The sequence below is a fragment of the Ambystoma mexicanum genome, chromosome 2q, assembly GCF_040938575.1.
Source record: "Ambystoma mexicanum isolate Mex_15411 chromosome 2q, UKY_AmexF1_1, whole genome shotgun sequence".
Taxonomy (NCBI): domain Eukaryota; kingdom Metazoa; phylum Chordata; class Amphibia; order Caudata; family Ambystomatidae; genus Ambystoma; species Ambystoma mexicanum.
This window is the reverse complement of record NC_090924.1, coordinates 186,181,220-186,206,736: the sequence shown is the minus strand read 5'-3', so window position 1 is coordinate 186,206,736 and position 25,517 is coordinate 186,181,220. Positions and strand designations below refer to the sequence as shown.

Here is a 25,517-nt window from a genome sequence, read left to right as displayed (position 1 = left end):
CCCTCTGACATAAGGACATTTGGTATGGCAAACCTTTGACTAGATGTCCTAATCAATGGTTTGATTGACTCTCCCTTTGCACTTGCTTCAGCAACACATGTACTAATATTGGAATGATAATGTGAACATTAAATTGTCCCCTGCTCTAAAGGATGACACGCACATTCGTAAAGCATTCACTATTTTTGGCACATGACAGGACAGAAACTTTCTTAATTTGCAAGTCTTTATTTTTTAATACATGTTTTTTTAATGAAGATTGAAATTGTATGTTCATACATATTACACGACAACACAATACATTTTGCGCCAAATTCAACACTCATGCCTCAGGAGCCTTTTACTTGTGAGTCCTATTGACTGAATGAACAGCCCCCTCTCCTTCAATTTCTTGACTTGTACTTTTAGAAGTGGCAAGCTTCTTTTGTTTTTTTATCCCATTTTACCAAACTCCGTTTTATCAGTTTCCACCTTGTTGTGCACTCCAGCGTAAACTGCGTTAAGGTGCTATTTGCAAACATTGTTCTGAACTACAGCTTTACTTGCTTCTAGGCCTTAATCTTTAATTGGGGCTGAGCAGTGTACTCTGGCTTTGGCTGCTTTTAGTTGGTTGGTTTCTTTTTTGATTTCTGTAACTTTCAAAGAGTCCCATTGTGAAATACCGTTGTCAGAATGTGCTACAGTGCATGAAAACTTAAAATAAATGGTTGTGAGAGGGAGAGGGGGAGGGAGGGGGCGGGGGGAGAAAGAGAGCGGGCGGGAGGGGGAAGGTTAAGGAGGGAGGGAGAGAGAGAGAGAGAGAGAGAGAGAGAGAGAGAGAGAGAGAGAGAGAGAGAGAAAAAACAAAGAAAATATGGTATTCGGGGGGGCTATGTTTTTACATGGAAAAGATTTTAGGCTTTTAATCAAGTGGAAAGAGGCTCTGTGGCTGGTATCTCAGCCTGTTGATGCTTTGTTGAGTTGCTTGGAACATGCAACAAAGGTGACCTGAAGCACTCCCGACCAGGTTGCATGTCTCTAATTTACTGAAATCCCACAGACCTCCTCCGTGTGCCACAAAGTACCTGAGCTCTGCAGTTGTTCCCCACAAGTCGCCAAGCTCCCCAGATTTACTTTCTCAGAGTTGCTAGTTACTGCTACCCCACCTCGACCACTATATTTTCCCCAGATACTTGCTACTGTGCAGAAAGCAGGGCTAAGAGAGAGGGAGAAGGGGTGTGCCTATGCAAATCATCTGCCAGGATCATTCCTGGGAGGTCATTCCATCCCACCAAATGACACCCGAGCAGCGGCACATAATTTGGAGAACAGAAATATTCGGACAGGCCACAAAGCAAAGGCTGGGCCGTTGATTGAGGAACCCTTTAGCCATGTCTCCCTAAGTTACCGAGGTCCAGAAAAATTCCACCCTCAGCTCTCATAGAGAGGTCCTTGGCCGATCGTGGCCGATCAGGGCCGTGAAGGGTCGGGGTGACTGCACACTGCCTCACCTTTTCACTGCTTTCTACAGCGGTAATGCTTTTGCAGAAGGGACCTGTACAAGTGATTTTATTCTGCGCTGTGGGAAAGTGACATTTAACCACTGGCATTAAGCAAACGACTTGCGCTGCTCAACGCACATACATGCAGAGAAATCATTTCATGTTTTTTGGGGAAGGTCTAGAGGGTCCTGCTGATTATTTATGAAGCTGTACGCTACTCTTGCTTTTACAGAGAGTCTTCCCTGCCCAGGAATGTTTAAGGCATACTGTATATCCCTCCCTTACAATGAAAACTCTGTTAAAAGCACAGAGGTACATAGGAATGGATCTGTTAAGAAATGAAACGAAAAACCTGGACAAAATGTCGAAACGGGTAGGATTTGGACTTAGCACATCTGACTGTGAGTCAGTTAATTGTATCTCTTCACCCACTGACCCCCTTTCCTTTTGTGTAATCCTTTTGCTCTCAATAGGATTTTCCAAAGTGGCTTTCATATAAAAGATCATAGACCTGCATTTTGTGGCACACAAGCCTCATATCCCGTTGCTCTTTATAAATTCACATCATCTCCCACCAATACAAGCTGTAAAAGATTTTCAGGGCTTAGCCAAGCAAACTAGACTTGGGTCGAAGGTTAAGCAATCCTTAAATCAGCAGCAGAGTTAACATTGAAATCAGCCTCAGAATCTCTTAAGGGATGGTCCAACATCTGTTGCTTGCAGCACGCAATGGGGCAGCCTGGGTGCTGACAGCTTAAGCCAGCTCCTGTTCTTGCCTTGTCCTTGATCCAGCCATGGGCCCACATGCACTCAGAGGAATAGAGTGTTTCTCGTGTCTATGGGTCTGCCGTGATGCTCTCACGCTTGCATCACCCAGCCTTCGTGATGGGGAGGGTGTGTCAATTTGCAAGCACCCTGCAGCATGAATCTGTTTATCTTTAAATATAATTGCCATTAAACCAAACCCTTTAGGACCGGATCAATACGGCAGAAAAAGAATGCTGATGTATTGCTGTTTGCCTCTTAATTTCATACCATCCAACATATAAATGGTGTTTGGTCAATGATTTGCCATATCAAATGTCCTTATGTCACAGGCAGAAAGTTCAGAGGTCCTAATCAATGGTTTGGTTGGCTCTCCCTTTGCGCTTGCCTTAAGGCGCCAGCACCAGAGGCTGCCCGATTGCGCCCTGAAAGCAACCAATGTTGACCCATCCTTTAAGAGATTCTGAGGCTGATTTCAATGTTATTTTTGCTGCTGATTTAACGATTGCTCAACCTTCGACCCACGTCTAGTTTCCTTGGCTATGCCCTTGACATCTTTTACAGCTTGCATTGGTGGGAGATGATGTGAGTTTATCGAGAGCAACGGGATATGAGGCATGTGGGCCATAAAAAACAGCTCTGGGATTTTTTTTTAATAAGAAAGCCCCTTTAAGTAGGGAACTTTGGATGGACAGCCCTGCTGAGAGCAAAAGGATTACACAAAAGATAAGGGGGTCAGTGGGTCAAGGGATAGCACATCTGACTGTGAGTCAGTTTATTGTTAGTCCAAATCCTACCTGTTTCAACATTTTTCCAGGCTTTTTGTTTAATTTCTTAACAGATCCATTCCTATGTAGCTCAGCAACACATGTACTAATATTGGAATGATAATGGGAACATTGAATTGGCCCCTGCTCTGAAGGATGACACGTACATTTGTAAAGCATTCACTATTTTTAGCACATGACGGGACAGAAACTTTGTTAATTTGCAAGTCTTTATTTTTTAATTCATCTTTATTGATGAAGATTGAAATTGTATGTTCATAGGGGCTGACGCCTGGGCAGCGGCAGGCAATTTGGAGAACAGAAATATTATTCATACATATTAAACAACAACACAATACATTTTGCGCCAAATTCAACACTAATGCCTCAGGAGCCTTTTACTTGTGAGTCCTAGTGACTGAATGAACAGCCCCGTCCCCTTCAATTTCTTGACTTGTACTTTTAGAAGTGGCACGGTTCCCATTCGACCAAATTCAGTATTATCACTTTCCCCATTGTTGTGCACGCCAGCGTAAACTGCTTTAAGGTGCTATTTGCAAACATCGCTCTGAACTACAGCTTTATTTGCTTCTAGGCCTTTATCTTTAATTGGGGCTGAGCAGTGTACTCTGGATTTGGCTGCTTTTAGTTGGTTGATTTCTTTTTTGATTTCTGTAACCTTCAAAGAGTCCCATTGTGAAATACCATTGTCAGAATATGCTACAGTGCATGAAAACTTAAAATAAATGGTTGTGAGAGGGAGAGGGAGAGGGGGAGGGAGGGGGCGGGGGGAGAAAGAGAGCGGGCGGGAGGGAGGAAGGAGGGAGGGAAGGAGGAAGGGAGAGAGAGAGACAGAGAGAGAGGAAACAAAGAAAATATGGTATTCGGGGGTTGGGGGGCTATGTTTTTACATGGAAAAGATTTTAGGCTTTTAATCAAGTGGAAATGGCTCTGCCTGTTGATGCTTTGTTGAGTTGCTTGGAACATGCAAGGAAGGAGACCTGAAGCACTCCCAACCAGGTTGCATGTCTCCAAGTTACTGAAATCCCACAGACCTCCTCCCTGTGCCACAAAGTTCTGGGCACTGAGCTCTGTAGTTCCCCACAAGTCGCAAAGCACCCCAGATTTACTTTCTCAAAGTTGCTAGTGACTGCTACCCCACCTCGACCACTATATTTTCCCCAGATACTTGCTACTGTGGAGTAAGCAGGGCTAATAAAGAGGGAGAGGGGGTTTGCCTATGCAAATCATCTGCCAGGATCCTACCTGGCAGGTCATTCCATCTTACCAGCTGACACCTGGGCAGCGGCAGGTAATTTGGAGAACAGACATATACGGACAGGCCACAAAGCAAAGGTTGGGCCGTTGATTGAGGATCCCTTTAGCCATGCCTCCCTAAGTTACCGAGGTCCAGAAAAATTCCACCCTCAGCTCTCATAGAGAGGTCCTTGGCCGATCGTGGCCGATCAGGGGAGTAAAGGGTCGGGGGTGACTGCACACTGCCTCACCTTTTCACTGCTTTCTACAGTGGTAATGCTTTTGCAGAAGGGGCCAGTACAAGTGATTTTGTTCTGCGCTGTGGGAAAGTGGTTAATGTCAGTGGATAAATGTCAAACTACTTGCGCTGTTCAACACACATACATGCAGAGAAATAATGTTATGTTTTTTGGGGAAGATCTAGAGGGTCCTGCTGATGATTTATTAAACTGTCTGCTACTCTTTCTTTTACATAGAGTCTTCCCTGCCCAGGAATGTTTAAGGCATATTGTATGTCCCTCCCTTACAATGAAAACTCTGTTGAAAGCACAGAGGTACATAGGAATGGATCTGTTAAGAAATGAAACAAAAAGCCTGGAAAATGTCGAACCAGGTAGTATTTGGACTTACAAAAGACGGACTCACAGTCAAATGTGCTATCCGTTGACCCACTGACCCCCTTACCTTTTGTGTAATACTTTTGCTCTCAGTAGGGTTGTCCAAAGTTCTCTTCTTAAAGCGGCTTTCTTATAAAAAATCCTAGACCTGCTTTTTGTGGCACACATGCCTCATATCCCGTTGCTCTTGATAAACTCACATCATCTCCCCCCAATACAAGCTGTAAAAGATTTCCAGGCCTTATCCGAGCAAACTAGACGTGGGTCGAAGGTTCAGCAATCCTTAAATCAGCAGTAAAGTTAACATTGAAATCAGCCTCAGAATCTCTTCAAGGATGGTCCAACATCTATTGCTTACAGGGCTCAATCGGACAGCTTCTGGCACTGATGCCTTAAGCCACTTCCTGTTGTTGCCTTGTCCTTGATACAGCCATGGGCCCACATACACTCAGTGGTACAGAGTTTTTCTCATGTCTATGGGTCTATTGTGATGCTCTCAGGCTTGCATCACCCAGCCATTGTGATGGGGAGGGGTGTCATTTTGCAAGCACCCTGGAGCATGAATCTGTATATCTTCAAATATAATTGGCATTAAACCAAACCCTTTAGGACCAGATCAATACAGCAGCAAAGAATGCTTATTCATTGTTGTTTCCCTCTTCATTTCATACCACCCGATATTTAAATGGTGTTTGGACTTTCTACCCTCTGACATAAGGACATTTGGTATGGCAAACCTTTGACTAGATGTCCTAATCAATGGTTTGATTGACTCTCCCTTTGCACTTGCTTCAGCAACACATGTACTAATATTGGAATGATAATGTGAACATTAAATTGTCCCCTGCTCTAAAGGATGACACGCACATTCGTAAAGCATTCACTATTTTTGGCACATGACAGGACAGAAACTTTCTTAATTTGCAAGTCTTTATTTTTTAATACATGTTTTTTTAATGAAGATTGAAATTGTATGTTCATACATATTACACGACAACACAATACATTTTGCGCCAAATTCAACACTCATGCCTCAGGAGCCTTTTACTTGTGAGTCCTATTGACTGAATGAACAGCCCCCTCTCCTTCAATTTCTTGACTTGTACTTTTAGAAGTGGCAAGCTTCTTTTGTTTTTTTATCCCATTTTACCAAACTCCGTTTTATCAGTTTCCACCTTGTTGTGCACTCCAGCGTAAACTGCGTTAAGGTGCTATTTGCAAACATTGTTCTGAACTACAGCTTTACTTGCTTCTAGGCCTTAATCTTTAATTGGGGCTGAGCAGTGTACTCTGGCTTTGGCTGCTTTTAGTTGGTTGGTTTCTTTTTTGATTTCTGTAACTTTCAAAGAGTCCCATTGTGAAATACCGTTGTCAGAATGTGCTACAGTGCATGAAAACTTAAAATAAATGGTTGTGAGAGGGAGAGGGGGAGGGAGGGGGCGGGGGGAGAAAGAGAGCGGGCGGGAGGGGGAAGGTTAAGGAGGGAGGAGAGAGAGAGAGAGAGAGAGAGAGAGAGAGAGAGAGAGAGAGAGAGAGAGAGAAAAACAAAGAAAATATGGTATTCGGGGGGGCTATGTTTTTACATGGAAAAGATTTTAGGCTTTTAATCAAGTGGAAAGAGGCTCTGTGGCTGGTATCTCAGCCTGTTGATGCTTTGTTGAGTTGCTTGGAACATGCAACAAAGGTGACCTGAAGCACTCCCGACCAGGTTGCATGTCTCTAATTTACTGAAATCCCACAGACCTCCTCCGTGTGCCACAAAGTACCTGAGCTCTGCAGTTGTTCCCCACAAGTCGCCAAGCTCCCCAGATTTACTTTCTCAGAGTTGCTAGTTACTGCTACCCCACCTCGACCACTATATTTTCCCCAGATACTTGCTACTGTGCAGAAAGCAGGGCTAAGAGAGAGGGAGAAGGGGTGTGCCTATGCAAATCATCTGCCAGGATCATTCCTGGGAGGTCATTCCATCCCACCAAATGACACCCGAGCAGCGGCACATAATTTGGAGAACAGAAATATTCGGACAGGCCACAAAGCAAAGGCTGGGCCGTTGATTGAGGAACCCTTTAGCCATGTCTCCCTAAGTTACCGAGGTCCAGAAAAATTCCACCCTCAGCTCTCATAGAGAGGTCCTTGGCCGATCGTGGCCGATCAGGGCCGTGAAGGGTCGGGGTGACTGCACACTGCCTCACCTTTTCACTGCTTTCTACAGCGGTAATGCTTTTGCAGAAGGGACCTGTACAAGTGATTTTATTCTGCGCTGTGGGAAAGTGACATTTAACCACTGGCATTAAGCAAACGACTTGCGCTGCTCAACGCACATACATGCAGAGAAATCATTTCATGTTTTTTGGGGAAGGTCTAGAGGGTCCTGCTGATTATTTATGAAGCTGTACGCTACTCTTGCTTTTACAGAGAGTCTTCCCTGCCCAGGAATGTTTAAGGCATACTGTATATCCCTCCCTTACAATGAAAACTCTGTTAAAAGCACAGAGGTACATAGGAATGGATCTGTTAAGAAATGAAACGAAAAACCTGGACAAAATGTCGAAACGGGTAGGATTTGGACTTAGCACATCTGACTGTGAGTCAGTTAATTGTATCTCTTCACCCACTGACCCCCTTTCCTTTTGTGTAATCCTTTTGCTCTCAATAGGATTTTCCAAAGTGGCTTTCATATAAAAGATCATAGACCTGCATTTTGTGGCACACAAGCCTCATATCCCGTTGCTCTTTATAAATTCACATCATCTCCCACCAATACAAGCTGTAAAAGATTTTCAGGGCTTAGCCAAGCAAACTAGACTTGGGTCGAAGGTTAAGCAATCCTTAAATCAGCAGCAGAGTTAACATTGAAATCAGCCTCAGAATCTCTTAAGGGATGGTCCAACATCTGTTGCTTGCAGCACGCAATGGGGCAGCCTGGGTGCTGACAGCTTAAGCCAGCTCCTGTTCTTGCCTTGTCCTTGATCCAGCCATGGGCCCACATGCACTCAGAGGAATAGAGTGTTTCTCGTGTCTATGGGTCTGCCGTGATGCTCTCACGCTTGCATCACCCAGCCTTCGTGATGGGGAGGGTGTGTCAATTTGCAAGCACCCTGCAGCATGAATCTGTTTATCTTTAAATATAATTGCCATTAAACCAAACCCTTTAGGACCGGATCAATACGGCAGAAAAAGAATGCTGATGTATTGCTGTTTGCCTCTTAATTTCATACCATCCAACATATAAATGGTGTTTGGTCAATGATTTGCCATATCAAATGTCCTTATGTCACAGGCAGAAAGTTCAGAGGTCCTAATCAATGGTTTGGTTGGCTCTCCCTTTGCGCTTGCCTTAAGGCGCCAGCACCAGAGGCTGCCCGATTGCGCCCTGAAAGCAACCAATGTTGACCCATCCTTTAAGAGATTCTGAGGCTGATTTCAATGTTATTTTTGCTGCTGATTTAACGATTGCTCAACCTTCGACCCACGTCTAGTTTCCTTGGCTATGCCCTTGACATCTTTTACAGCTTGCATTGGTGGGAGATGATGTGAGTTTATCGAGAGCAACGGGATATGAGGCATGTGGGCCATAAAAAACAGCTCTGGGATTTTTTTTTAATAAGAAAGCCCCTTTAAGTAGGGAACTTTGGATGGACAGCCCTGCTGAGAGCAAAAGGATTACACAAAAGATAAGGGGGTCAGTGGGTCAAGGGATAGCACATCTGACTGTGAGTCAGTTTATTGTTAGTCCAAATCCTACCTGTTTCAACATTTTTCCAGGCTTTTTGTTTAATTTCTTAACAGATCCATTCCTATGTAGCTCAGCAACACATGTACTAATATTGGAATGATAATGGGAACATTGAATTGGCCCCTGCTCTGAAGGATGACACGTACATTTGTAAAGCATTCACTATTTTTAGCACATGACGGGACAGAAACTTTGTTAATTTGCAAGTCTTTATTTTTTAATTCATCTTTATTGATGAAGATTGAAATTGTATGTTCATAGGGGCTGACGCCTGGGCAGCGGCAGGCAATTTGGAGAACAGAAATATTATTCATACATATTAAACAACAACACAATACATTTTGCGCCAAATTCAACACTAATGCCTCAGGAGCCTTTTACTTGTGAGTCCTAGTGACTGAATGAACAGCCCCGTCCCCTTCAATTTCTTGACTTGTACTTTTAGAAGTGGCACGGTTCCCATTCGACCAAATTCAGTATTATCACTTTCCCCATTGTTGTGCACGCCAGCGTAAACTGCTTTAAGGTGCTATTTGCAAACATCGCTCTGAACTACAGCTTTATTTGCTTCTAGGCCTTTATCTTTAATTGGGGCTGAGCAGTGTACTCTGGATTTGGCTGCTTTTAGTTGGTTGATTTCTTTTTTGATTTCTGTAACCTTCAAAGAGTCCCATTGTGAAATACCATTGTCAGAATATGCTACAGTGCATGAAAACTTAAAATAAATGGTTGTGAGAGGGAGAGGGAGAGGGGGAGGGAGGGGGCGGGGGGAGAAAGAGAGCGGGCGGGAGGGAGGAAGGAGGGAGGGAAGGAGGAAGGGAGAGAGAGAGACAGAGAGAGAGGAAACAAAGAAAATATGGTATTCGGGGGTTGGGGGGCTATGTTTTTACATGGAAAAGATTTTAGGCTTTTAATCAAGTGGAAATGGCTCTGCCTGTTGATGCTTTGTTGAGTTGCTTGGAACATGCAAGGAAGGAGACCTGAAGCACTCCCAACCAGGTTGCATGTCTCCAAGTTACTGAAATCCCACAGACCTCCTCCCTGTGCCACAAAGTTCTGGGCACTGAGCTCTGTAGTTCCCCACAAGTCGCAAAGCACCCCAGATTTACTTTCTCAAAGTTGCTAGTGACTGCTACCCCACCTCGACCACTATATTTTCCCCAGATACTTGCTACTGTGGAGTAAGCAGGGCTAATAAAGAGGGAGAGGGGGTTTGCCTATGCAAATCATCTGCCAGGATCCTACCTGGCAGGTCATTCCATCTTACCAGCTGACACCTGGGCAGCGGCAGGTAATTTGGAGAACAGACATATACGGACAGGCCACAAAGCAAAGGTTGGGCCGTTGATTGAGGATCCCTTTAGCCATGCCTCCCTAAGTTACCGAGGTCCAGAAAAATTCCACCCTCAGCTCTCATAGAGAGGTCCTTGGCCGATCGTGGCCGATCAGGGGAGTAAAGGGTCGGGGGTGACTGCACACTGCCTCACCTTTTCACTGCTTTCTACAGTGGTAATGCTTTTGCAGAAGGGGCCAGTACAAGTGATTTTGTTCTGCGCTGTGGGAAAGTGGTTAATGTCAGTGGATAAATGTCAAACTACTTGCGCTGTTCAACACACATACATGCAGAGAAATAATGTTATGTTTTTTGGGGAAGATCTAGAGGGTCCTGCTGATGATTTATTAAACTGTCTGCTACTCTTTCTTTTACATAGAGTCTTCCCTGCCCAGGAATGTTTAAGGCATATTGTATGTCCCTCCCTTACAATGAAAACTCTGTTGAAAGCACAGAGGTACATAGGAATGGATCTGTTAAGAAATGAAACAAAAAGCCTGGAAAATGTCGAACCAGGTAGTATTTGGACTTACAAAAGACGGACTCACAGTCAAATGTGCTATCCGTTGACCCACTGACCCCCTTACCTTTTGTGTAATACTTTTGCTCTCAGTAGGGTTGTCCAAAGTTCTCTTCTTAAAGCGGCTTTCTTATAAAAAATCCTAGACCTGCTTTTTGTGGCACACATGCCTCATATCCCGTTGCTCTTGATAAACTCACATCATCTCCCCCCAATACAAGCTGTAAAAGATTTCCAGGCCTTATCCGAGCAAACTAGACGTGGGTCGAAGGTTCAGCAATCCTTAAATCAGCAGTAAAGTTAACATTGAAATCAGCCTCAGAATCTCTTCAAGGATGGTCCAACATCTATTGCTTACAGGGCTCAATCGGACAGCTTCTGGCACTGATGCCTTAAGCCACTTCCTGTTGTTGCCTTGTCCTTGATACAGCCATGGGCCCACATACACTCAGTGGTACAGAGTTTTTCTCATGTCTATGGGTCTATTGTGATGCTCTCAGGCTTGCATCACCCAGCCATTGTGATGGGGAGGGGTGTCATTTTGCAAGCACCCTGGAGCATGAATCTGTATATCTTCAAATATAATTGGCATTAAACCAAACCCTTTAGGACCAGATCAATACAGCAGCAAAGAATGCTTATTCATTGTTGTTTCCCTCTTCATTTCATACCACCCGATATTTAAATGGTGTTTGGACTTTCTACCCTCTGACATAAGGACATTTGGTATGGCAAACCTTTGACTAGATGTCCTAATCAATGGTTTGATTGACTCTCCCTTTGCACTTGCTTCAGCAACACATGTACTAATATTGGAATGATAATGTGAACATTAAATTGTCCCCTGCTCTAAAGGATGACACGCACATTCGTAAAGCATTCACTATTTTTGGCACATGACAGGACAGAAACTTTCTTAATTTGCAAGTCTTTATTTTTTAATACATGTTTTTTTAATGAAGATTGAAATTGTATGTTCATACATATTACACGACAACACAATACATTTTGCGCCAAATTCAACACTCATGCCTCAGGAGCCTTTTACTTGTGAGTCCTATTGACTGAATGAACAGCCCCCTCTCCTTCAATTTCTTGACTTGTACTTTTAGAAGTGGCAAGCTTCTTTTGTTTTTTTATCCCATTTTACCAAACTCCGTTTTATCAGTTTCCACCTTGTTGTGCACTCCAGCGTAAACTGCGTTAAGGTGCTATTTGCAAACATTGTTCTGAACTACAGCTTTACTTGCTTCTAGGCCTTAATCTTTAATTGGGGCTGAGCAGTGTACTCTGGCTTTGGCTGCTTTTAGTTGGTTGGTTTCTTTTTTGATTTCTGTAACTTTCAAAGAGTCCCATTGTGAAATACCGTTGTCAGAATGTGCTACAGTGCATGAAAACTTAAAATAAATGGTTGTGAGAGGGAGAGGGGGAGGGAGGGGGCGGGGGGAGAAAGAGAGCGGGCGGGAGGGGGAAGGTTAAGGAGGGAGGGAGAGAGAGAGAGAGAGAGAGAGAGAGAGAGAGAGAGAGAGAGAGAAAAAACAAAGAAAATATGGTATTCGGGGGGGCTATGTTTTTACATGGAAAAGATTTTAGGCTTTTAATCAAGTGGAAAGAGGCTCTGTGGCTGGTATCTCAGCCTGTTGATGCTTTGTTGAGTTGCTTGGAACATGCAACAAAGGTGACCTGAAGCACTCCCGACCAGGTTGCATGTCTCTAATTTACTGAAATCCCACAGACCTCCTCCGTGTGCCACAAAGTACCTGAGCTCTGCAGTTGTTCCCCACAAGTCGCCAAGCTCCCCAGATTTACTTTCTCAGAGTTGCTAGTTACTGCTACCCCACCTCGACCACTATATTTTCCCCAGATACTTGCTACTGTGCAGAAAGCAGGGCTAAGAGAGAGGGAGAAGGGGTGTGCCTATGCAAATCATCTGCCAGGATCATTCCTGGGAGGTCATTCCATCCCACCAAATGACACCCGAGCAGCGGCACATAATTTGGAGAACAGAAATATTCGGACAGGCCACAAAGCAAAGGCTGGGCCGTTGATTGAGGAACCCTTTAGCCATGTATCCCTAAGTTACCGAGGTCCAGAAAAATTCCACCCTCAGCTCTCATAGAGAGGTCCTTGGCCGATCGTGGCCGATCAGGGCCGTGAAGGGTCGGGGTGACTGCACACTGCCTCACCTTTTCACTGCTTTCTACAGCGGTAATGCTTTTGCAGAAGGGACCTGTACAAGTGATTTTATTCTGCGCTGTGGGAAAGTGACATTTAACCACTGGCATTAAGCAAACGACTTGCGCTGCTCAACGCACATACATGCAGAGAAATAATGTTATGTTTTTTGGGGAAGATCTAGAGGGTCCTGCTGATGATTTATTAAACTGTCTGCTACTCTTTCTTTTACATAGAGTCTTCCCTGCCCAGGAATGTTTAAGGCATATTGTATGTCCCTCCCTTACAATGAAAACTCTGTTGAAAGCACAGAGGTACATAGGAATGGATCTGTTAAGAAATGAAACAAAAAGCCTGGAAAATGTCGAACCAGGTAGTATTTGGACTTACAAAAGACGGACTCACAGTCAAATGTGCTATCCGTTGACCCACTGACCCCCTTACCTTTTGTGTAATACTTTTGCTCTCAGTAGGGTTGTCCAAAGTTCTCTTCTTAAAGCGGCTTTCTTATAAAAAATCCTAGACCTGCTTTTTGTGGCACACATGCCTCATATCCCGTTGCTCTTGATAAACTCACATCATCTCCCCCCAATACAAGCTGTAAAAGATTTCCAGGCCTTATCCGAGCAAACTAGACGTGGGTCGAAGGTTCAGCAATCCTTAAATCAGCAGTAAAGTTAACATTGAAATCAGCCTCAGAATCTCTTCAAGGATGGTCCAACATCTATTGCTTACAGGGCTCAATCGGACAGCTTCTGGCACTGATGCCTTAAGCCACTTCCTGTTGTTGCCTTGTCCTTGATACAGCCATGGGCCCACATACACTCAGTGGTACAGAGTTTTTCTCATGTCTATGGGTCTATTGTGATGCTCTCAGGCTTGCATCACCCAGCCATTGTGATGGGGAGGGGTGTCATTTTGCAAGCACCCTGGAGCATGAATCTGTATATCTTCAAATATAATTGGCATTAAACCAAACCCTTTAGGACCAGATCAATACAGCAGCAAAGAATGCTTATTCATTGTTGTTTCCCTCTTCATTTCATACCACCCGATATTTAAATGGTGTTTGGACTTTCTACCCTCTGACATAAGGACATTTGGTATGGCAAACCTTTGACTAGATGTCCTAATCAATGGTTTGATTGACTCTCCCTTTGCACTTGCTTCAGCAACACATGTACTAATATTGGAATGATAATGTGAACATTAAATTGTCCCCTGCTCTAAAGGATGACACGCACATTCGTAAAGCATTCACTATTTTTGGCACATGACAGGACAGAAACTTTCTTAATTTGCAAGTCTTTATTTTTTAATACATGTTTTTTTAATGAAGATTGAAATTGTATGTTCATACATATTACACGACAACACAATACATTTTGCGCCAAATTCAACACTCATGCCTCAGGAGCCTTTTACTTGTGAGTCCTATTGACTGAATGAACAGCCCCCTCTCCTTCAATTTCTTGACTTGTACTTTTAGAAGTGGCAAGCTTCTTTTGTTTTTTTATCCCATTTTACCAAACTCCGTTTTATCAGTTTCCACCTTGTTGTGCACTCCAGCGTAAACTGCGTTAAGGTGCTATTTGCAAACATTGTTCTGAACTACAGCTTTACTTGCTTCTAGGCCTTAATCTTTAATTGGGGCTGAGCAGTGTACTCTGGCTTTGGCTGCTTTTAGTTGGTTGGTTTCTTTTTTGATTTCTGTAACTTTCAAAGAGTCCCATTGTGAAATACCGTTGTCAGAATGTGCTACAGTGCATGAAAACTTAAAATAAATGGTTGTGAGAGGGAGAGGGGGAGGGAGGGGGCGGGGGGAGAAAGAGAGCGGGCGGGAGGGGGAAGGTTAAGGAGGGAGGGAGAGAGAGAGAGAGAGAGAGAGAGAGAGAGAGAGAGAGAGAGAAAAAACAAAGAAAATATGGTATTCGGGGGGGCTATGTTTTTACATGGAAAAGATTTTAGGCTTTTAATCAAGTGGAAAGAGGCTCTGTGGCTGGTATCTCAGCCTGTTGATGCTTTGTTGAGTTGCTTGGAACATGCAACAAAGGTGACCTGAAGCACTCCCGACCAGGTTGCATGTCTCTAATTTACTGAAATCCCACAGACCTCCTCCGTGTGCCACAAAGTACCTGAGCTCTGCAGTTGTTCCCCACAAGTCGCCAAGCTCCCCAGATTTACTTTCTCAGAGTTGCTAGTTACTGCTACCCCACCTCGACCACTATATTTTCCCCAGATACTTGCTACTGTGCAGAAAGCAGGGCTAAGAGAGAGGGAGAAGGGGTGTGCCTATGCAAATCATCTGCCAGGATCATTCCTGGGAGGTCATTCCATCCCACCAAATGACACCCGAGCAGCGGCACATAATTTGGAGAACAGAAATATTCGGACAGGCCACAAAGCAAAGGCTGGGCCGTTGATTGAGGAACCCTTTAGCCATGTCTCCCTAAGTTACCGAGGTCCAGAAAAATTCCACCCTCAGCTCTCATAGAGAGGTCCTTGGCCGATCGTGGCCGATCAGGGCCGTGAAGGGTCGGGGTGACTGCACACTGCCTCACCTTTTCACTGCTTTCTACAGCGGTAATGCTTTTGCAGAAGGGACCTGTACAAGTGATTTTATTCTGCGCTGTGGGAAAGTGACATTTAACCACTGGCATTAAGCAAACGACTTGCGCTGCTCAACGCACATACATGCAGAGAAATCATTTCATGTTTTTTGGGGAAGGTCTAGAGGGTCCTGCTGATTATTTATGAAGCTGTACGCTACTCTTGCTTTTACAGAGAGTCTTCCCTGCCCAGGAATGTTTAAGGCATACTGTATATCCCTCCCTTACAATGAAAACTCTGTTAAAAGCACAGAGGTACATAGGAATGGATCTGTTAAGAAATGAAACGAAAAACCTGGACAAAATGTCGAAACGGGTAGGATTTGGACTTAGCACATCTGACTGTGAGTCAGTTAATTGTATCTCTTCACCCACTGACCCCCTTTCCTTTTGTGTAATCCTTTTGCTCTCAATAGGATTTTCCAAAGTGGCTTTCATATAAAAGATCATAGACCTGCATTTTGTGGCACACAAGCCTCATATCCCGTTGCTCTTTATAAATTCACATCATCTCCCACCAATACAAGCTGTAAAAGATTTTCAGGGCTTAGCCAAGCAAACTAGACTTGGGTCGAAGGTTAAGCAATCCTTAAATCAGCAGCAGAGTTAACATTGAAATCAGCCTCAGAATCTCTTAAGGGATGGTCCAACATCTGTTGCTTGCAGCACGCAATGGGGCAGCCTGGGTGCTGACAGCTTAAGCCAGCTCCTGTTCTTGCCTTGTCCTTGATCCAGCCATGGGCCCACATGCACTCAGAGGAATAGAGTGTTTCTCGTGTCTATGGGTCTGCCGTGATGCTCTCACGCTTGCATCACCCAGCCTTCGTGATGGGGAGGGTGTGTCAATTTGCAAGCACCCTGCAGCATGAATCTGTTTATCTTTAAATATAATTGCCATTAAACCAAACCCTTTAGGACCGGATCAATACGGCAGAAAAAGAATGCTGATGTATTGCTGTTTGCCTCTTAATTTCATACCATCCAACATATAAATGGTGTTTGGTCAATGATTTGCCATATCAAATGTCCTTATGTCACAGGCAGAAAGTTCAGAGGTCCTAATCAATGGTTTGGTTGGCTCTCCCTTTGCGCTTGCCTTAAGGCGCCAGCACCAGAGGCTGCCCGATTGCGCCCTGAAAGCAACCAATGTTGACCCATCCTTTAAGAGATTCTGAGGCTGATTTCAATGTTATTTTTGCTGCTGATTTAACGATTGCTCAACCTTCGACCCACGTCTAGTTTCCTTGGCTATGCCCTTGACATCTTTTACAGCTTGCATTGGTGGGAGATGATGTGAGTTTATCGAGAGCAACGGGATATGAGGCATGTGGGCCATAAAAAACAGCTCTGGGATTTTTTTTTAATAAGAAAGCCCCTTTAAGTAGGGAACTTTGGATGGACAGCCCTGCTGAGAGCAAAAGGATTACACAAAAGATAAGGGGGTCAGTGGGTCAAGGGATAGCACATCTGACTGTGAGTCAGTTTATTGTTAGTCCAAATCCTACCTGTTTCAACATTTTTCCAGGCTTTTTGTTTAATTTCTTAACAGATCCATTCCTATGTAGCTCAGCAACACATGTACTAATATTGGAATGATAATGGGAACATTGAATTGGCCCCTGCTCTGAAGGATGACACGTACATTTGTAAAGCATTCACTATTTTTAGCACATGACGGGACAGAAACTTTGTTAATTTGCAAGTCTTTATTTTTTAATTCATCTTTATTGATGAAGATTGAAATTGTATGTTCATAGGGGCTGACGCCTGGGCAGCGGCAGGCAATTTGGAGAACAGAAATATTATTCATACATATTAAACAACAACACAATACATTTTGCGCCAAATTCAACACTAATGCCTCAGGAGCCTTTTACTTGTGAGTCCTAGTGACTGAATGAACAGCCCCGTCCCCTTCAATTTCTTGACTTGTACTTTTAGAAGTGGCACGGTTCCCATTCGACCAAATTCAGTATTATCACTTTCCCCATTGTTGTGCACGCCAGCGTAAACTGCTTTAAGGTGCTATTTGCAAACATCGCTCTGAACTACAGCTTTATTTGCTTCTAGGCCTTTATCTTTAATTGGGGCTGAGCAGTGTACTCTGGATTTGGCTGCTTTTAGTTGGTTGATTTCTTTTTTGATTTCTGTAACCTTCAAAGAGTCCCATTGTGAAATACCATTGTCAGAATATGCTACAGTGCATGAAAACTTAAAATAAATGGTTGTGAGAGGGAGAGGGAGAGGGGGAGGGAGGGGGCGGGGGGAGAAAGAGAGCGGGCGGGAGGGAGGAAGGAGGGAGGGAAGGAGGAAGGGAGAGAGAGAGACAGAGAGAGAGGAAACAAAGAAAATATGGTATTCGGGGGTTGGGGGGCTATGTTTTTACATGGAAAAGATTTTAGGCTTTTAATCAAGTGGAAATGGCTCTGCCTGTTGATGCTTTGTTGAGTTGCTTGGAACATGCAAGGAAGGAGACCTGAAGCACTCCCAACCAGGTTGCATGTCTCCAAGTTACTGAAATCCCACAGACCTCCTCCCTGTGCCACAAAGTTCTGGGCACTGAGCTCTGTAGTTCCCCACAAGTCGCAAAGCACCCCAGATTTACTTTCTCAAAGTTGCTAGTGACTGCTACCCCACCTCGACCACTATATTTTCCCCAGATACTTGCTACTGTGGAGTAAGCAGGGCTAATAAAGAGGGAGAGGGGGTTTGCCTATGCAAATCATCTGCCAGGATCCTACCTGGCAGGTCATTCCATCTTACCAGCTGACACCTGGGCAGCGGCAGGTAATTTGGAGAACAGACATATACGGACAGGCCACAAAGCAAAGGTTGGGCCGTTGATTGAGGATCCCTTTAGCCATGCCTCCCTAAGTTACCGAGGTCCAGAAAAATTCCACCCTCAGCTCTCATAGAGAGGTCCTTGGCCGATCGTGGCCGATCAGGGGAGTAAAGGGTCGGGGGTGACTGCACACTGCCTCACCTTTTCACTGCTTTCTACAGTGGTAATGCTTTTGCAGAAGGGGCCAGTACAAGTGATTTTGTTCTGCGCTGTGGGAAAGTGGTTAATGTCAGTGGATAAATGTCAAACTACTTGCGCTGTTCAACACACATACATGCAGAGAAATAATGTTATGTTTTTTGGGGAAGATCTAGAGGGTCCTGCTGATGATTTATTAAACTGTCTGCTACTCTTTCTTTTACATAGAGTCTTCCCTGCCCAGGAATGTTTAAGGCATATTGTATGTCCCTCCCTTACAATGAAAACTCTGTTGAAAGCACAGAGGTACATAGGAATGGATCTGTTAAGAAATGAAACAAAAAGCCTGGAAAATGTCGAACCAGGTAGTATTTGGACTTACAAAAGACGGACTCACAGTCAAATGTGCTATCCGTTGACCCACTGACCCCCTTACCTTTTGTGTAATACTTTTGCTCTCAGTAGGGTTGTCCAAAGTTCTCTTCTTAAAGCGGCTTTCTTATAAAAAATCCTAGACCTGCTTTTTGTGGCACACATGCCTCATATCCCGTTGCTCTTGATAAACTCACATCATCTCCCCCCAATACAAGCTGTAAAAGATTTCCAGGCCTTATCCGAGCAAACTAGACGTGGGTCGAAGGTTCAGCAATCCTTAAATCAGCAGTAAAGTTAACATTGAAATCAGCCTCAGAATCTCTTCAAGGATGGTCCAACATCTATTGCTTACAGGGCTCAATCGGACAGCTTCTGGCACTGATGCCTTAAGCCACTTCCTGTTGTTGCCTTGTCCTTGATACAGCCATGGGCCCACATACACTCAGTGGTACAGAGTTTTTCTCATGTCTATGGGTCTATTGTGATGCTCTCAGGCTTGCATCACCCAGCCATTGTGATGGGGAGGGGTGTCATTTTGCAAGCACCCTGGAGCATGAATCTGTATATCTTCAAATATAATTGGCATTAAACCAAACCCTTTAGGACCAGATCAATACAGCAGCAAAGAATGCTTATTCATTGTTGTTTCCCTCTTCATTTCATACCACCCGATATTTAAATGGTGTTTGGACTTTCTACCCTCTGACATAAGGACATTTGGTATGGCAAACCTTTGACTAGATGTCCTAATCAATGGTTTGATTGACTCTCCCTTTGCACTTGCTTCAGCAACACATGTACTAATATTGGAATGATAATGTGAACATTAAATTGTCCCCTGCTCTAAAGGATGACACGCACATTCGTAAAGCATTCACTATTTTTGGCACATGACAGGACAGAAACTTTCTTAATTTGCAAGTCTTTATTTTTTAATACATGTTTTTTTAATGAAGATTGAAATTGTATGTTCATACATATTACACGACAACACAATACATTTTGCGCCAAATTCAACACTCATGCCTCAGGAGCCTTTTACTTGTGAGTCCTATTGACTGAATGAACAGCCCCCTCTCCTTCAATTTCTTGACTTGTACTTTTAGAAGTGGCAAGCTTCTTTTGTTTTTTTATCCCATTTTACCAAACTCCGTTTTATCAGTTTCCACCTTGTTGTGCACTCCAGCGTAAACTGCGTTAAGGTGCTATTTGCAAACATTGTTCTGAACTACAGCTTTACTTGCTTCTAGGCCTTAATCTTTAATTGGGGCTGAGCAGTGTACTCTGGCTTTGGCTGCTTTTAGTTGGTTGGTTTCTTTTTTGATTTCTGTAACTTTCAAAGAGTCCCATTGTGAAATACCGTTGTCAGAATGTGCTACAGTGCATGAAAACTTAAAATAAATGGTTGTGAGAGGGAGAGGGGGAGGGAGGGGGCGGGGGGAGAAAGAGAGCGGGCGGGAGGGGGAAGGTTAAGGAGGGAGGGAGAGAGAGAGAGAGAGAGAGAGAGAGAGAGAGAGAGAGAGAGAGAGAAAAAACAAAGAAAATATGGTATTCGGGGGGGCTATGTTTTTACATGGAAAAGATTTTAGGCTTTTAATCAAGTGGAAAGAGGCTCTGTGGCTGGTATCTCAGCCTGTTGATGCTTTGTTGAGTTGCTTGGAACATGCAACAAAGGTGACCTGAAGCACTCCCGACCAGGTTGCATGTCTCTAATTTACTGAAATCCCACAGACCTCCTCCGTGTGCCACAAAGTACCTGAGCTCTGCAGTTGTTCCCCACAAGTCGCCAAGCTCCCCAGATTTACTTTCTCAGAGTTGCTAGTTACTGCTACCCCACCTCGACCACTATATTTTCCCCAGATACTTGCTACTGTGCAGAAAGCAGGGCTAAGAGAGAGGGAGAAGGGGTGTGCCTATGCAAATCATCTGCCAGGATCATTCCTGGGAGGTCATTCCATCCCACCAAATGACACCCGAGCAGCGGCACATAATTTGGAGAACAGAAATATTCGGACAGGCCACAAAGCAAAGGCTGGGCCGTTGATTGAGGAACCCTTTAGCCATGTCTCCCTAAGTTACCGAGGTCCAGAAAAATTCCACCCTCAGCTCTCATAGAGAGGTCCTTGGCCGATCGTGGCCGATCAGGGCCGTGAAGGGTCGGGGTGACTGCACACTGCCTCACCTTTTCACTGCTTTCTACAGCGGTAATGCTTTTGCAGAAGGGACCTGTACAAGTGATTTTATTCTGCGCTGTGGGAAAGTGACATTTAACCACTGGCATTAAGCAAACGACTTGCGCTGCTCAACGCACATACATGCAGAGAAATCATTTCATGTTTTTTGGGGAAGGTCTAGAGGGTCCTGCTGATTATTTATGAAGCTGTACGCTACTCTTGCTTTTACAGAGAGTCTTCCCTGCCCAGGAATGTTTAAGGCATACTGTATATCCCTCCCTTACAATGAAAACTCTGTTAAAAGCACAGAGGTACATAGGAATGGATCTGTTAAGAAATGAAACGAAAAACCTGGACAAAATGTCGAAACGGGTAGGATTTGGACTTAGCACATCTGACTGTGAGTCAGTTAATTGTATCTCTTCACCCACTGACCCCCTTTCCTTTTGTGTAATCCTTTTGCTCTCAATAGGATTTTCCAAAGTGGCTTTCATATAAAAGATCATAGACCTGCATTTTGTGGCACACAAGCCTCATATCCCGTTGCTCTTTATAAATTCACATCATCTCCCACCAATACAAGCTGTAAAAGATTTTCAGGGCTTAGCCAAGCAAACTAGACTTGGGTCGAAGGTTAAGCAATCCTTAAATCAGCAGCAGAGTTAACATTGAAATCAGCCTCAGAATCTCTTAAGGGATGGTCCAACATCTGTTGCTTGCAGCACGCAATGGGGCAGCCTGGGTGCTGACAGCTTAAGCCAGCTCCTGTTCTTGCCTTGTCCTTGATCCAGCCATGGGCCCACATGCACTCAGAGGAATAGAGTGTTTCTCGTGTCTATGGGTCTGCCGTGATGCTCTCACGCTTGCATCACCCAGCCTTCGTGATGGGGAGGGTGTGTCAATTTGCAAGCACCCTGCAGCATGAATCTGTTTATCTTTAAATATAATTGCCATTAAACCAAACCCTTTAGGACCGGATCAATACGGCAGAAAAAGAATGCTGATGTATTGCTGTTTGCCTCTTAATTTCATACCATCCAACATATAAATGGTGTTTGGTCAATGATTTGCCATATCAAATGTCCTTATGTCACAGGCAGAAAGTTCAGAGGTCCTAATCAATGGTTTGGTTGGCTCTCCCTTTGCGCTTGCCTTAAGGCGCCAGCACCAGAGGCTGCCCGATTGCGCCCTGAAAGCAACCAATGTTGACCCATCCTTTAAGAGATTCTGAGGCTGATTTCAATGTTATTTTTGCTGCTGATTTAACGATTGCTCAACCTTCGACCCACGTCTAGTTTCCTTGGCTATGCCCTTGACATCTTTTACAGCTTGCATTGGTGGGAGATGATGTGAGTTTATCGAGAGCAACGGGATATGAGGCATGTGGGCCATAAAAAACAGCTCTGGGATTTTTTTTTAATAAGAAAGCCCCTTTAAGTAGGGAACTTTGGATGGACAGCCCTGCTGAGAGCAAAAGGATTACACAAAAGATAAGGGGGTCAGTGGGTCAAGGGATAGCACATCTGACTGTGAGTCAGTTTATTGTTAGTCCAAATCCTACCTGTTTCAACATTTTTCCAGGCTTTTTGTTTAATTTCTTAACAGATCCATTCCTATGTAGCTCAGCAACACATGTACTAATATTGGAATGATAATGGGAACATTGAATTGGCCCCTGCTCTGAAGGATGACACGTACATTTGTAAAGCATTCACTATTTTTAGCACATGACGGGACAGAAACTTTGTTAATTTGCAAGTCTTTATTTTTTAATTCATCTTTATTGATGAAGATTGAAATTGTATGTTCATAGGGGCTGACGCCTGGGCAGCGGCAGGCAATTTGGAGAACAGAAATATTATTCATACATATTAAACAACAACACAATACATTTTGCGCCAAATTCAACACTAATGCCTCAGGAGCCTTTTACTTGTGAGTCCTAGTGACTGAATGAACAGCCCCGTCCCCTTCAATTTCTTGACTTGTACTTTTAGAAGTGGCACGGTTCCCATTCGACCAAATTCAGTATTATCACTTTCCCCATTGTTGTGCACGCCAGCGTAAACTGCTTTAAGGTGCTATTTGCAAACATCGCTCTGAACTACAGCTTTATTTGCTTCTAGGCCTTTATCTTTAATTGGGGCTGAGCAGTGTACTCTGGATTTGGCTGCTTTTAGTTGGTTGATTTCTTTTTTGATTTCTGTAACCTTCAAAGAGTCCCATTGTGAAATACCATTGTCAGAATATGCTACAGTGCATGAAAACTTAAAATAAATGGTTGTGAGAGGGAGAGGGAGAGGGGGAGGGAGGGGGCGGGGGGAGAAAGAGAGCGGGCGGGAGGGAGGAAGGAGGGAGGGAAGGAGGAAGGGAGAGAGAGAGACAGAGAGAGAGGAAACAAAGAAAATATGGTATTCGGGGGTTGGGGGGCTATGTTTTTACATGGAAAAGATTTTAGGCTTTTAATCAAGTGGAAATGGCTCTGCCTGTTGATGCTTTGTTGAGTTGCTTGGAACATGCAAGGAAGGAGACCTGAAGCACTCCCAACCAGATTGCATGTCTCCAAGTTACTGAAATCCCACAGACCTCCTCCCTGTGCCACAAAGTTCTGGGCACTGAGCTCTGTAGTTCCCCACAAGTCGCAAAGCACCCCAGATTTACTTTCTCAAAGTTGCTAGTGACTGCTACCCCACCTCGACCACTATATTTTCCCCAGATACTTGCTACTGTGGAGTAAGCAGGGCTAATAAAGAGGGAGAGGGGGTTTGCCTATGCAAATCATCGGCCAGGATCCTACCTGGCAGGTCATTCCATCTTACCAGCTGACACCTGGGCAGCGGCAGGTAATTTGGAGAACAGACATATACGGACAGGCCACAAAGCAAAGGTTGGGCCGTTGATTGAGGATCCCTTTAGCCATGCCTCCCTAAGTTACCGAGGTCCAGAAAAATTCCACCCTCAGCTCTCATAGAGAGGTCCTTGGCCGATCGTGGCCGATCAGGGGAGTAAAGGGTCGGGGGTGACTGCACACTGCCTCACCTTTTCACTGCTTTCTACAGTGGTAATGCTTTTGCAGAAGGGGCCAGTACAAGTGATTTTGTTCTGCGCTGTGGGAAAGTGGTTAATGTCAGTGGATAAATGTCAAACTACTTGCGCTGTTCAACACACATACATGCAGAGAAATAATGTTATGTTTTTTGGGGAAGATCTAGAGGGTCCTGCTGATGATTTATTAAACTGTCTGCTACTCTTTCTTTTACATAGAGTCTTCCCTGCCCAGGAATGTTTAAGGCATATTGTATGTCCCTCCCTTACAATGAAAACTCTGTTGAAAGCACAGAGGTACATAGGAATGGATCTGTTAAGAAATGAAACAAAAAGCCTGGAAAATGTCGAACCAGGTAGTATTTGGACTTACAAAAGACGGACTCACAGTCAAATGTGCTATCCGTTGACCCACTGACCCCCTTACCTTTTGTGTAATACTTTTGCTCTCAGTAGGGTTGTCCAAAGTTCTCTTCTTAAAGCGGCTTTCTTATAAAAAATCCTAGACCTGCTTTTTGTGGCACACATGCCTCATATCCCGTTGCTCTTGATAAACTCACATCATCTCCCCCCAATACAAGCTGTAAAAGATTTCCAGGCCTTATCCGAGCAAACTAGACGTGGGTCGAAGGTTCAGCAATCCTTAAATCAGCAGTAAAGTTAACATTGAAATCAGCCTCAGAATCTCTTCAAGGATGGTCCAACATCTATTGCTTACAGGGCTCAATCGGACAGCTTCTGGCACTGATGCCTTAAGCCACTTCCTGTTGTTGCCTTGTCCTTGATACAGCCATGGGCCCACATACACTCAGTGGTACAGAGTTTTTCTCATGTCTATGGGTCTATTGTGATGCTCTCAGGCTTGCATCACCCAGCCATTGTGATGGGGAGGGGTGTCATTTTGCAAGCACCCTGGAGCATGAATCTGTATATCTTCAAATATAATTGGCATTAAACCAAACCCTTTAGGACCAGATCAATACAGCAGCAAAGAATGCTTATTCATTGTTGTTTCCCTCTTCATTTCATACCACCCGATATTTAAATGGTGTTTGGACTTTCTACCCTCTGACATAAGGACATTTGGTATGGCAAACCTTTGACTAGATGTCCTAATCAATGGTTTGATTGACTCTCCCTTTGCACTTGCTTCAGCAACACATGTACTAATATTGGAATGATAATGTGAACATTAAATTGTCCCCTGCTCTAAAGGATGACACGCACATTCGTAAAGCATTCACTATTTTTGGCACATGACAGGACAGAAACTTTCTTAATTTGCAAGTCTTTATTTTTTAATACATGTTTTTTTAATGAAGATTGAAATTGTATGTTCATACATATTACACGACAACACACTACATTTTGCGCCAAATTCAACACTCATGCCTCAGGAGCCTTTTACTTGTGAGTCCTATTGACTGAATGAACAGCCCCCTCTCCTTCAATTTCTTGACTTGTACTTTTAGAAGTGGCAAGCTTCTTTTGTTTTTTTATCCCATTTTACCAAACTCCGTTTTATCAGTTTCCACCTTGTTGTGCACTCCAGCGTAAACTGCTTTAAGGTGCTATTTGCAAACATTGTTCTGAACTACAGCTTTACTTGCTTCTAGGCCTTAATCTTTAATTGGGGCTGAGCAGTGTACTCTGGCTTTGGCTGCTTTTAGTTGGTTGGTTTCT

At 44.0% G+C, this 25,517-nt stretch overlaps 6 non-coding genes across 6 annotated transcripts; all 6 read left to right on the top strand.

Moving 5' to 3' along the window:
* Nucleotides 1-82: 82 nt before the first annotated feature.
* On the top strand, nt 83-187 carry LOC138570734 (U6 spliceosomal RNA). The gene has a single exon (XR_011303767.1). It is a non-coding gene; the product is annotated as a U6 spliceosomal RNA (small nuclear RNA).
* Nucleotides 188-5,673: 5,486 nt separating this feature from the next.
* On the top strand, nt 5,674-5,778 carry LOC138570733 (U6 spliceosomal RNA). Its single transcript, XR_011303766.1, has one exon. It is a non-coding gene; the product is annotated as a U6 spliceosomal RNA (small nuclear RNA).
* Nucleotides 5,779-11,262: 5,484 nt separating this feature from the next.
* On the top strand, nt 11,263-11,367 carry LOC138570731 (U6 spliceosomal RNA). The gene has a single exon (XR_011303764.1). It is a non-coding gene; the product is annotated as a U6 spliceosomal RNA (small nuclear RNA).
* A 2,447-nt stretch (nt 11,368-13,814) lies between these two features.
* Nucleotides 13,815-13,919, top strand: LOC138570730 (U6 spliceosomal RNA). Its single transcript, XR_011303763.1, has one exon. It is a non-coding gene; the product is annotated as a U6 spliceosomal RNA (small nuclear RNA).
* Nucleotides 13,920-19,395: 5,476 nt separating this feature from the next.
* On the top strand, nt 19,396-19,500 carry LOC138570728 (U6 spliceosomal RNA). Its single transcript, XR_011303762.1, has one exon. It is a non-coding gene; the product is annotated as a U6 spliceosomal RNA (small nuclear RNA).
* Nucleotides 19,501-24,980: 5,480 nt separating this feature from the next.
* LOC138570727 (U6 spliceosomal RNA) lies at nt 24,981-25,085 on the top strand. Its single transcript, XR_011303761.1, has one exon. It is a non-coding gene; the product is annotated as a U6 spliceosomal RNA (small nuclear RNA).
* Nucleotides 25,086-25,517: the final 432 nt, after the last annotated feature.